The sequence below is a fragment of the Lampetra fluviatilis genome, chromosome 82, assembly GCF_964198595.1.
Source record: "Lampetra fluviatilis chromosome 82, kcLamFluv1.1, whole genome shotgun sequence".
In the NCBI taxonomy this organism is placed as follows: domain Eukaryota; kingdom Metazoa; phylum Chordata; class Hyperoartia; order Petromyzontiformes; family Petromyzontidae; genus Lampetra; species Lampetra fluviatilis.
In genome coordinates, this window is record NC_136356.1 from 668,452 (window position 1) to 681,356 (window position 12,905).

Consider the following 12,905-nt stretch of genomic DNA (forward strand, 5'->3'; position numbering starts at 1 on the left):
AAAGTCACGTAGGTAAAACATCAAAATTAATGAAAATAAAATAAAATAAAACAAAAATCACGACGTTTCGGAGGCAACACAAGTCTCCGTCATCAGGTGGGACCGTCACAGCCGAATTAGCTGCATCAAGTGAGGCAATGATTCAAGATGTAATCCCTTATAAGCAACGTCGTGATTTTTGTTTTATTTTATTTTCATTAATTTTGATGTTTTACCTACGTGACTTTACCGAAAAAACCTAAGAATATGAATCCTTGCTGTCACGAAAGCTTCAAATCTAGAAGGAAATAGTTACTTTAAATTAATATGTCGTCTGAAGAATACATTTATACATTTTCACCACAAACAAAAGCTCCATTCTTTTGATTAGATGGTAATCGGATTTTTTTCAACCAAATTAGGACTATTAAATAGATTAATTGGCATTCCTTGATATATTCCTTTTTCTGTCATTGTTTAGACTCTAATCGAGTCAGCATTTAAAAGTTAATAACAAGCCTGTTTAAATGTCATAGCATATGAATAACATGTCTACAATCATTGTGTTCTGATTGCTGGCACAATTGTGCTCTAGATTATATTAATTGAATTGTGTTTAACATTGGGGAGGAGTTTGCCTTTCAGTTCAGGCCCTAGCTGCTGCCATAGTTGTCTCCAATCTGTCATGTCACAGCCACATGGGTGGCATCTCTGACATCAAGTGACATACGTCATGCCCTGGTTATAACAAATAATTAACGTTTGGTCATATGACCCTAAGGACCTACAAGGCATAGGGGGGCTGTTATGAAGCAGTCGATGCATAAAAATGGGCTGTACATGAACATGCATGTCTGGATTAGTGGTCAAATATCATGGTTAAGTCTGGCGATTATGTTTAATGCAATAGGCAGTTGGAATAAATATGTTCGCGTAGGTGGATGAAAGAGTGATCAGATGCATATATGTGAGTGGGTAAACAAGTGAGTGAGTGGGCCTGTAAAGCAACAGGCACGAAAGTGAGTAGATGGTACAGTGAGTGGTCAAATATGTAATAATTGAGAGGATGAGTGATTAAAAAGGTTGACAAATCTGACCATTGTTCCAACCTCTCCAGGCCCTCCGACATCAAACAGAAACTTCTCTTTTCCAACAACATGGACAGACAATTCAAGTGGGCTGAGATCTTGGAGGAGTATGAGGGTAAGTCCCAGATACCTGCATCACGTGGCTTATATGCAGATGAGGAGGCTCCCTCGTCAGTTACTTTTAATAGTCATGGATTTGTAGTGCTGATCTTAAAGGTGCATTGAAACATGTTGACACTCCGACTGATGCTCCTGCTGTTGTGGAGTGACTCATGCAGCCAGCTATGGCTACAGAGTGGTAATACATGTTGTTTACGTCGTTTATTGTGAAAATTCGGTCACAGTTCCTATGATCACTGTTTCATTGCTTTTATGGCTTTGTTTTTGTGATTTTTGAAAAGTTTTTCGGTTTGGCCATGTTTGTTTTTTGTAGTACAGAGTTAGACTGATGGCCTTAATCTAAGTTGTCTTGTGGTTATTGTTTGTTTGACTTGCATCCCACTGGGATTTTTGCACAGAGTGTTGGTGTATGGTGCTTTTTCTGCAATATTTTGCTGTCTTTTCTTGGATTTTCTGTTTGCACATAGTCACTTTAAGATGTTATCTTGTTCATGTTTTTGTTTTTTTGTTTGTTGCGGTTGCACCCGATTCAAGAGCCGAATGGCTCACAGGGCTATACCTAATAAATGAAACTTGAGTGTGGCAGAGAGCGTGGGTTTAGATCTGAGTTTCAGCCATCATTGCTTAAACTGGGGTCTCAATACTCTTTGGTTCTTTCGGTAAAGTCACGTAGTTAGAAATACATGAAAATTAAACAAATCACGGCATTTTGATTGCAACACAAGCAATCATCATCAGGTGTGAAAACTACAGCAAGAATTTTTTTTTTTGCTGAAGTGGGAGAGAGCTGCCGTGGCAAGAGGTTTCTAGGTAAGAAGGGGGGAGGGGCAAGGGGAGAGAGAGAGAGGGGGGCGCTGCGTGAGCGCTAGGAGACGGCACGTGAGGCTGGGGAGGGGGGGGAAGTGGGCGGGGCTGGAAGTGGGAGGCCGAGAAAGCTGGAGATGCGGGGGGAAATGAACTCTGAATAAGTATAACCCTAAAAACAAAGTTTTTCACTATAAATCCTTTATATGCGTGGCAGCGAACTTAATATAAAGGATTTAAAAATATATTCACCTGTGGAGGACGCAGGGATCGATCCCGCGACCTTTGGCATGGGAAGCGAGGGCGCTACCAACTGCGCTACTCTGCCACGACCTGTGGAGGGGTTACGCTCTGGGCTCTTACACTGTGGCGTTCAGACAAAGCCATGAATGAGTTCTATTTGAATATATGTAAAATAATTTTTTTGCCTAAAAAGTGTAAAATTTTGGGAATTTGTTTTCACGAACATTAATTGTCTCGCACAACGAGTCTGTGTGGAAAATGTCAGCTCGATTGGATCACGGGAAGTGGGTTAAAAAACGACCGAAAGATTTGCACGGTCGTAAGCAAGCAAGCACGCAAGCAAGCAAGCGAACTTAATATAAAGGATTTAATAAAGGATTTAAAAATAGACTAGTACCCGGCAGATATGATAGACACAACCATAAAGCAGTTACGGTTTTACCTGGTTAATAACATCCTTCCAATGATTGCTCAATTTGTATCCATCTTCTCGGTTGAAGTTATGTCTGTTTATATATCTGGATGGCTTCATGAACAAACCTTTGATATCGATTTAAAGCTTTCGTGACTGCAGGGATTCATCTTAACACGTAGGCTTTCGCGACCAATATTATTCATAATCACCGTTTTTGGGTTTAGATCACGTTATTTATAAATGTGTTGTAACCCTCCACCACCCGACACGGCCAATCAGTAAAAAAGTGTCACGTTGACAAAAGACAAATAGTTCACTGCTTTAGCCCACCGGTGTGTTGAAGCGTGAAACCACAACATTTACAATTTGAGTACGACTATTCGCTGGTAATTGCATCCAGCATCATCGGGCAATTCGCCATTCTGTTGTAGTTTCACGCTTCAACACACCGGTGAGCTAAAGCAATGAACTATTTGTCTTTTGTCAACGTGACACTTTTTTACTGATTGGCCATGTCGGGTGGTGGAGGGTTACGACACATTAATAAATAATGCGATCTAAACCCAAAAACAGTGATTATGAGGGATTCATCTTCTTGGTTCTTTCGGTAAAGTCACGTAGAAGGGAAATAATAAAATAATAAAAATAAAACATAAAATAATTCTCACGACGTTTCGGCCACAACGCAAGCAGCCGTCCTCAGGTGAAAACCAGGTCTGTCGAGGCGACAGCGTCTGAATAAAACAGCACACGTACTTGGAGCATATATATAAGCTGGGTTGGAAGGGGGGGAAAGGGCGCCTTGACAAAGGAATTTGCATATCAAGAGGAATTTAGCATATTTATGGGAAATGCAGGTATGTGATTAGTACTACTTATGCCCGTGCATTATGCAGGATTAGCAGCATCAAAGGGAGGGGATATGGGAAATGCAGGTATGTGATTAGTACTATTTATGCCCGTGCACGGGCATAAGTAGTCAAGGCGCCCTTTCCCCCCCTTCCAACCCAGCTTATATATATGCTCCAAGCACGTGTGCTGTTTCATTCAGACGCTGTCGCCTCGACAGACCTGGTTTTCACCTGAGGACGGCTGCTTGCGTTGTGGCCGAAACGTCGTGAGAATTATTTTATTATGTTTTATTTTTATTATTTTATTACTTCCCTTCTACGTGACTTTACCGAAAGAACCAAGAAGATAAACCTTTGATACTAGATTTGAAGCTTTCGTGACTGCAAGGATTCATACTCTTAGGTTTTTTTGGTAAAGTCACGTAGGTAAAAATAAATAATAAAACAATAGAAATAATAATAGAAATAAAATAATAAATCACGAGGTTTCGGAGGCAACACAAGTCTCCGTCATCAGATGGGACCGTCACAGCTAAATTTACTGTATCAAGTGAGGAAAAATCCAAGAGACAAGCCCTTAAATACAAGTTAAGGGGGGGGGAGGGCGGGGGAGGGGCTAATCTAAATGTGGTTGCCGGGGAGTGGCGGGGAGTGGCGAGAGGGGGTGGCGGGGGGTGCCGGGGAGTGGCGGGGAGTGGCGGGGGGTGGCGGGGCTAAAAGGGAACAAATAAGCACATCGGCTCAGGGTTGTGGCCGGTGTTAGCTGATAGTAAGCATACAAGTGTAGAGGTATTATGTAACGGGGTGTGGCGAGCTGTTACGTTGGGGGTGTCTACATCAACGTCCGCAAACGGTCACCACCCTGTGGGGCTGTGTGGAGGCTGTGGCTGGGATCCCACACAGCCCCGCCCCTCGGGGGGGGGGGGGTTGGGTATATAAGGCGGTGAGAGAGAGAGAGAGCTCGAGGCAGTCGTCGGAGATAGAAGACAATGAAGAGCTAGTGAAGATTGAAGACCGACTAGCCTAGCTCTGGGACTACCCTGTCTCGCAGTTCTTATAAGAACCGAGCAGGGCATGCCAGGGGCGACCTCAGAGAGCGAGGTCTGGGTCCCTGTGAGGGCCAGACTCGAGTGGCTGAGGGTCGGACCTGAGCCGAAGCTGGGCCAGGTCAGTTAGCCTCCTTTAGGATGGTCTGAGATAGAGGAGTGTAGTAGGAGCTAACGGGAACGTTAGTTCGTCGTCCTACTCATTGACATGCTAATTTTTTCTCTGCCCCCTCCCTCTCTCTGCCCCCTCTCTCTCTATTTAAGGCCTCGTCACAGAGACAATCTCTCTCTTTGTGCAAATGCGTGTTCTCTCTCTGTGTATCTTTGTGATATCTGTCTGCTTATATGTCTGTCCATAGTTTTCTGGTTAGATTTTTGTTGCTAATTCTTTTATACATGATGATGATTGCTTGTGTTGCAATCGAAACGTCGTAGTATGCTATTGTTTAATTTATTATTTTATCTTTATACGTGACTTTACCAAAAGAACCAAAGAATAATTCCTGCAGTCACGAAAGCTCCAAATTAAGATTGTACCTTCCTTTTGTTTGTAGAAAGTACCATTCCAGGTACAGTAAGTGTTGGTATGGCTTCGTATTTCCATGTTTAGCTTGGACACTAACTCGGGTCACTAACTCGGCCACTTCTGACACCAAATGTTGTGTCCTTAACTAACCACATGGAGACGTCGGGTGGAGGCAACGCGTTTATTATAACAACACTGCCGAACTCGGCTCTACACACTATGGTACATGAAGGGATATGGCCCCTTCCACCCGATAGCCTATGGGAGGGACAGCCTCCCTTCTAGCGTATCCTACACCCTCCGGGTCTGCTACACACTACTCTAACACGAAGGGGTACAGCCGCTTCCACCCGATAGCCTACGGGAGTGACAGCCTCCCTTCTAGCGTATCCTACACTCTCCGGCTCTGCTACACTGGTCCCTAGCCTGGTGGCTAAGGGAAGAATGGACGACCTGTCCCTGCCAGGGTACAGAAGCCCACCTCTGGTCCGCTACAACTCGGCTCTGCCTAGAGCTCGGGGAGGGTCCCAGGGTGTCCGAGCTACCTCGGGTCCGCTACAATTCGGCTCTAACAAGAGCCTCGGTGGAGGGTTACCGGTTGCTGGTCCAGTCTTCAGGTCTTCGGATGTCTTCAGGCTTGAGTTGGTGAACACTGCCTGGCCCGTCTCGAGGGCTGGCCTTTTATCCCCAGGTCGGGGTCACTCCTCCCCTCCTGACCCCCCCCCCTCCAGAACCTTCTGGAAGGTCTTATCTTAAGGGGCCTTAGGGACGGGTGGGGGGTCAGGGGTGTTAACCTTTGGTCACGGGGGGGGGGGGGCAGGGGTTTAACCTTTAGTCGACCCCTACGCACCTCACTCTCTCTCTCTCGGCTGCCCCCTATCGACCCGTGAATGTGGTGGCAGGTCAGCTGCTAACAGCGCCTTATGGCGCAACATATGCATTATCCTTGAAACTGATTGGTCCACACCAGAGACAGCTTTCTTATGAGCCTCGCCTCAATTGGTGCTAGATCAGAGGACGCCAAGAGGCGTACACTTTTAAGGGCAATGCAAATATTATTAAAGTGTGTTTTTTGTTTGCATTTTGACCACAAGTATTGTGGCTAATGCAGACATGATTCCTTGTAAAAAGGTTTCAGTTTTATTGCCAGAAAAAAGGGAAAAACCTCTTATATTTTGGTACTGGCAAAGGAGGTCTAATGATGTACAAGGTCAACAATACTTGGGGCATTGAACCTCCCTGCATGCTCCCCGCATTGGTGGAAAGTAAAGGTGCGGATTGGCAAAAAAATAAATGGGTGATGTTCCCACGAATGTAACAAAACTATAGACGAAATGCAATGGGCTGTAGCTAAGAAAGTACAACGTATTTAGCAGTATAACATATTATTCAGCATTGCAGTACTACGTATCAGTAAATAGCGTGATGTGAGCAATCGAAACAATAGAAATGCATTGAAGAAATAAGCTTAAATAAATGTACATTAAAGAGCAGCATTACGCACACGTAAGTTGAGAAGCAGGCTACAGTCTAGATTATAGACTGCCAGTACACCGACTCAATGACACACGCATTGCTACAGTCGACATAAAAAGCTGGCAATACGGTCAGCAGCTGAAAAAGCAGGATACAGTCGACATGAAAGGGTGGCAGTACACTGAGTGAGGTAAAGAAACAGGCAACAGATTATAAACTGGCATACACTTGTAATAAAAGACTTCGTCAGGCACTGCTGGTCTCCGTTGGTCTTTTATTTAGTTTCCTCCTCGCACCTCGCTGGTCCTGACAGCGGACCAGCGTCTCCTCGCGCGCGCCCACGCGCGCTCCTACAACAGCTCCTCCGCTCCCCCACTCCGCACACCGCTGGCCGACGACATGCCGAAGATCTTTCAGCCACATGGCCGATGGCACGGATCCCCTCCGGCCACCCAACGTGGCTCAGCCTCTTTATTCCCGCAACTGACCCTGATCCCTTCCGGGCTCCCACCTATATCCTCTTTACCACGTGACCCTGACTCCTCGCCTTCCGAAACGTCAGATCCGGCCTTCCCATACTGCCCTGCTGGCTCCACCCGCATTCACCTCACTTCCAATTGGACCCGAGGTGAACGGCGGCCCCTCCCACACGCCCCCCATACTGGGCTCCGCCCCCCAATACCCCGGGCCGTGTGATTGGGCCAGAGCCCAGCAGCAAACCCCGTTTACGTTCGCATTACACACTCATAATGGCCAAAAGCTAAATGAGCAGATTCGATAATAGAGTGCCAGTGCACTGACGTTAATTAATGAGCAGGCAGCAGGCAACAGCACAGACTGGCAGTACACCATCTCAGCGTCATAAAAACACAACTAAAAAAGGAAATATTTAGCAACCCAATAATTAAAAAGTAGTTTTGTGCACACAAACATTATTCTTCTTGGTTCTTTCGGTAAAGTCACGTAGAAGGGAAGTAATAAAATAATAAACAAACATTATTATTGTAATATCTGGCAACTTATTTGTTTCATAATAGTAAACAATGAACCTGAGTTCTTATCTGCACACAAACATTATTATTGAAATATCTGGCAACTTATTTGTTTCATAATAGTACAGTAATCCCTCGCCACTTCGCGGTTCAAGTTTCGCGGCCTCAGTGCATCGCGGATTTTTCAAAAATATACATCGAAAAATAAAAATTAAAAAATACCGCCATATCGGCAGCCGTATTGCGGAAAGCAGCGTTGTTTCATCGTGATGCGCGAGAGAAACGGTTTCCCAGGATGCCAGACAAAGAGAGAAACTCTCTCAGAGGCTTTGTACATACCCACGGGCACTCAGACAAGGCACGTGATTGGTTCCCGGCGCGAGATCGACGAATGAGAGCACGAGTGGATGTACAGTATCCCGTGAGCTGATTGGCTGCGCATCATTGCATCCTCTCCCAGCTTCTTCCCTTGTTGTATCTCGCCACTCTCGTTCACGCTGTCAACTGTGTCTCGCGTATCTTAGTGTTGTGTTCGAAATTAACTGGTGAGTGTAGAACACCATAATACGTATCGTATGAGAGAGAGAGTGAATGTATAATATTAAGGTTTTATAATTAAATAGATTTAAGTAAAATATATGTGAGTGAGTGAATGTATAATATTAAGGTTTTATAATTAAATAGATTTAAGTAAAATATATATATAAAGTATAAATATACATATTTTAAACATTCTGGTACCCACACACACATATACGGAAATTCCTAGGGGGGCCAATCCTACTTCGCAGATTTTCACCTATCGCGAGGGATTCCGGTCCCCATTAACTGCGATAAACGAGGGATCACTGTAACAATGAACGTGAGTTCTTAGCGAAAGATTAAATAAAATTGTACTTTACATTGCTGTGGTGAGGCCTAGTCCTGTCCAGAGCCCGCGGCCTCGCCTAGATTGCCCAGCCGGAGCAGGTGACACATTGCCAGGCTGGGGACTGGGCCGCTACCCCCCCCACCACCATCCCCCCGCCCGAGCTACAATAATACTATCTAAGCGCTAGAATATTAGTATCTACCGAGCCTATAGTAGTAAGTGCACACATTGGGGTGGGGGGGGGGGGAAGAGGACATGAAACTTTGATGAATTTACCTCAGCGTTGCGTGTATCTTTTTTCCCCATTTTGAACGCGAATGAGAAATCCCCCCCACCCTCCACAGATGACACACGTGCGTTGCCAGAGGCAACCCCTGTGCAGCTTGAGCGGTGGGGGGGGGAGAACAATAAATAAAGATAATTCACACAAAAACGCTATTTTAACTACTTAAAATGTTATGGATGGGAAAGCGGCATAGCGCTTGCCTACCGCGGGGCTTAGGGCATGCTGCCTGGCAAATTCTTTATTCTACAAAAACCCCACGGTTCGAGAACGAAATCCCTCGCAAGCGTGTGTGCGCAGACAGACAGACGGACAGACAGACAAAAAATGACTTTTAAAGGTTAGATATTCACGCACGTCATACACACACCGATTTATATCACCCACACACTGCAGTGCACCAATCGCTGTTCCACCACTCTTCACACACACACGCACGTGTCAAACTTAAATCTGGACTAAGGTTGTATATCCGGCACGAATAGTTTATGGCCCCCAGCGAACACGCTACGGGTAGCACCTCGCCTCTTATTTCCCACCCTTCGCAACGTGCGACTATCTCATGCTAGATCTAACGGGCGAACTGGGCTGAATCGACCAAATGAACGATCACTCACCTCGCAGACACACTCACAGCGTCACACAGTGGGAGTTGGGGAGGACGCTGGACAGCGAAGACTGCCTGGCCGACGGTTCACAGCTACACCCGGTAGGCTTCACGCGGACGATGAGGGGGCGGCTGGGATTCTCGACGGTCGCAGGAGAACTCTGATTCAAATTCGCTCTCTCCCTCCCCTCTTATCATCTCAGAGCCTGTTAATCCTTGGGTGACATGGTGTCATCCTGCGCGGCCAATCGAGCGCTTTACCTGCCGAGTTTTGAACACTCTGGCCGTTACGGGGGGCGGGGGGGGGGCATCACGTCATCCACCCCCCCTCTTCCCCCACTTTCCATCGTCCCCGTATCTGCGTTCCTCGTCTCTGAGTCACCGCTAATTTCCTGTCTTACTTTTAAATCGCTCCTCCTAGGGCGCCCAGGGATTTTTCCCCCAACCCACTGTTTACACTGCCCATAGAGTGTTTGCCATTGAGGCCCCACCTCCCGTATGCTTCATTGCAGCCAGCCTGTAAAGATCTATGCACCCCTACAACTTAAGTTGATTTTAGGGGGGGCACCATTTAATCCGGCCGGGGGGGGGGGGGGGTTGGCCAATCTCTTGGCAATGGGAAACCGGGGGACATCCCCGCTAGGGGCCTTTCGGATGAAAACCGTGGTGCCAGGCAACCCCCCCCCCCTATCGAGATTGTTGCCGATTTGAAGCACACTGTTTGAGAATGCAGTGCGCTTCACTATTTCAGCACCGATGTTCACCAAATATTCAACGGTGTAAACATATGGGACAGCTTGGGATGGCAATGCAGTAGTTTGTTACTTGGACATGTGCAGTATAGGACAACACAGTACACCGGCAGATGCCGCTGTCAGGCGTCACCTGCACATTCCCCGTAGTTGTGAGTCGCTGGTGCTGTGGCGTCCTGGCATGTGTCTGAAGCGTGGTTGGCTGTTCGGTTATTTAGCGCGTGTCCATGATGGTTACGTTATTTAGCGAGTGTCCATGTTGGTTAGGTTATTTAGCGAGTGTCCATGTTGGTATGTTGAACTTCTTTCACACCGTACATAGCCAACCGTGCTGATCGGAGGTTAAGTTATTTACCGAGTGTCCATGATGGTTAGGTTATTTAGCGAACGTCCATGATGGTTAAGTTATTTACCGAGTGTCCATGATGGTTAGGTTATATAGCGAGTGTCCATGATGGTTAGGTTATTTAGCGAGTGTCCATGTTGGTTAGGTTATTTAGCGAGTGTCTATGTTGGTTAAGTTGTTTCAGCGAGTGTTCATGATGGTTAGGTTATTTAGCGAGTGTCCATGATGGTTAAGTTATTTACCGAGTGTCCATGATGGTTAGGTTATATAGCCAGTGTCCATGTTGGTGTGTATGTTGAACTTCTTTCACACCGTACATAGCCAACCATGCTGATCGGAGGTGCGGAGGAAGGACAACAAACTAAGCACAAAAGCAGTTCCAAAGAAAATAAATTTTCAATTTAGATTTTACAAATGCATAGCTCCAGTGACTTCCTAATATCAGAAGGAAGAGCATTCCAGACAGCTGCAGAAGTGCATCTGAAAGCGTGCAATGCAGCGACCGTTTTTATTCGATGACTAGCCAAAAGCTGCTGCGAGGATGACCAGAGTTTACGTGATGGTGTATGATCTTTGATGATACCAGCAAGGTATTGTGGTTCATTTGTGGCAAGCGCTTTGTATGTAATGAGTGCAACCTTATAATGTATGAGTTCGGCAACAGGAAGCCAATGCAGTTCGGTGAGCACTGGACAGACATGGTCGGATTTTGCAGTAATCATCATGACGCCTACCAAATAATTTTGTAAACGCTGCAGCTAAAATGTTTTTGCCAGGTGTGCCGAAGAGTACTGAGTCGGAAAAATCGAGCCCTAATCCTATCCCTGAACCCTAACCCCTAACCCTAACCCCTTACCATAACCCCTAACCCTAACCCCTAATGCCTGGCCCCTAATCCTAACCCCGAACCCTAACAGCTAACCCTAACCCCTAACATTAACCCCTAACCACGAACGCTAACTCCTAACCATAACAATCTATCCCTCTAACCCTAAACCTGTAACCCTAACCCTATAACCATGAACCCTAAACATTAACCCTAACCCCTATCCCCTAACCCCTAACCCTAACCCCGAACGCTAACTCCTAACCATAACCCTCTAACCATCTAACCCTAACTAACCCTAAACCTGTAACCCAAACCCTATAACTCTGAACCCTGCTGTATATGTTGGGTATGAAAATTTTGATGTGTTGTATGCGTGCGTGGGTGAAATTATTATGTTGTATATGTGGGTTATGAATATTCAGTGAAAATAATAGTAATCAAATGAAATTTGGCCAAATGTGTAATTATCCGGAAATATGTTAATTTTATGTAATTATGCACATTTAATTATGCCAGTTCGAGAGGTAATTGTAGTAATTATGCGAGTGGGTGTAATTATGATGATGCAAGTCGTTATGATAACCAGACCCCGCCTCGGTGACGAGGGTGGGTTATCGATCGGAATAAGGCAATTAATCGTATGCAGTTATGCAGGTGTGGTGTAAGTATGCAAGATTAACTTAGATTAACTCGGCATCGTTGTCTAGGTTCGTCTCATTCTCGCTTATCTTTAGGTCCCCGGTTCACCCCGTTATCGCTTTAACATTTATTGAGTATGTGTTAGTGTGTTTATTAAGGTCACCAAGTTCAGATCTCAACGCAGAAGCAGATCTTATGCATAGACTTCAGGAAAGAATCACACAACCACTTCTGTATTAATCAATTTATTACTAATTCAACCTCAACTATGATATAGTATGCGAACTCTCAATCCTGGAACGTCAACACGGCATCAATACAGTATCATCAACGATTGTCTGATTTCACTTTGACACGGCACATAGATCCCGCATAACGCGATGGTTGTTAGTGAGAGAGAGAGTCGTTAAAACATGCAAATACTATGCTAAGAAAAACCTTAACGTTAATGAATGATTACTCAATATTATTCACGCAGTACCGTACTCCTTATTGATAGAATGCGAGTACGTGCGGCGATTATGACTGAAAGATACTTGAAAGATTATACGGCGATAAAAAAACACAATCAAAAAGAGTTATTATTCTTAAAGGCACCAATCTCAACAGATACATCGGCAGGTTATCTGACAACAGAATGGCTCGGAGTAAGGGCCTGCGACGATGCTCCTTTTCCGAAGATCGTTATCTTATATCAAATTTACTAATTGGGGACCAGATCACCTGATAAGGATCTGGTGGGCCACCACTCCCCACGTGAGCGTGGCTCGGCGGAAGGAGGTGCCAAGAATCAATTCGTATTGATGGATCTGTTGGGAATTTATGCGATTAAGAGTACAGCCCACTAAATATTAAAGATAAAATTACGAATACTCTTATAAACGACGGATGGCCATCACTCGGTCGTTGGGATGCCTTCACAGCCACGGACGGCTTATGGGTTCGAGTGGGTTTGAGTGGTAAGAGTTGTCTTCAATAGTCAGTGTTCGGAGTCGGTTCTTTATGTCAAACAGACGCCTGGTGATCGTGTGGTGAGGG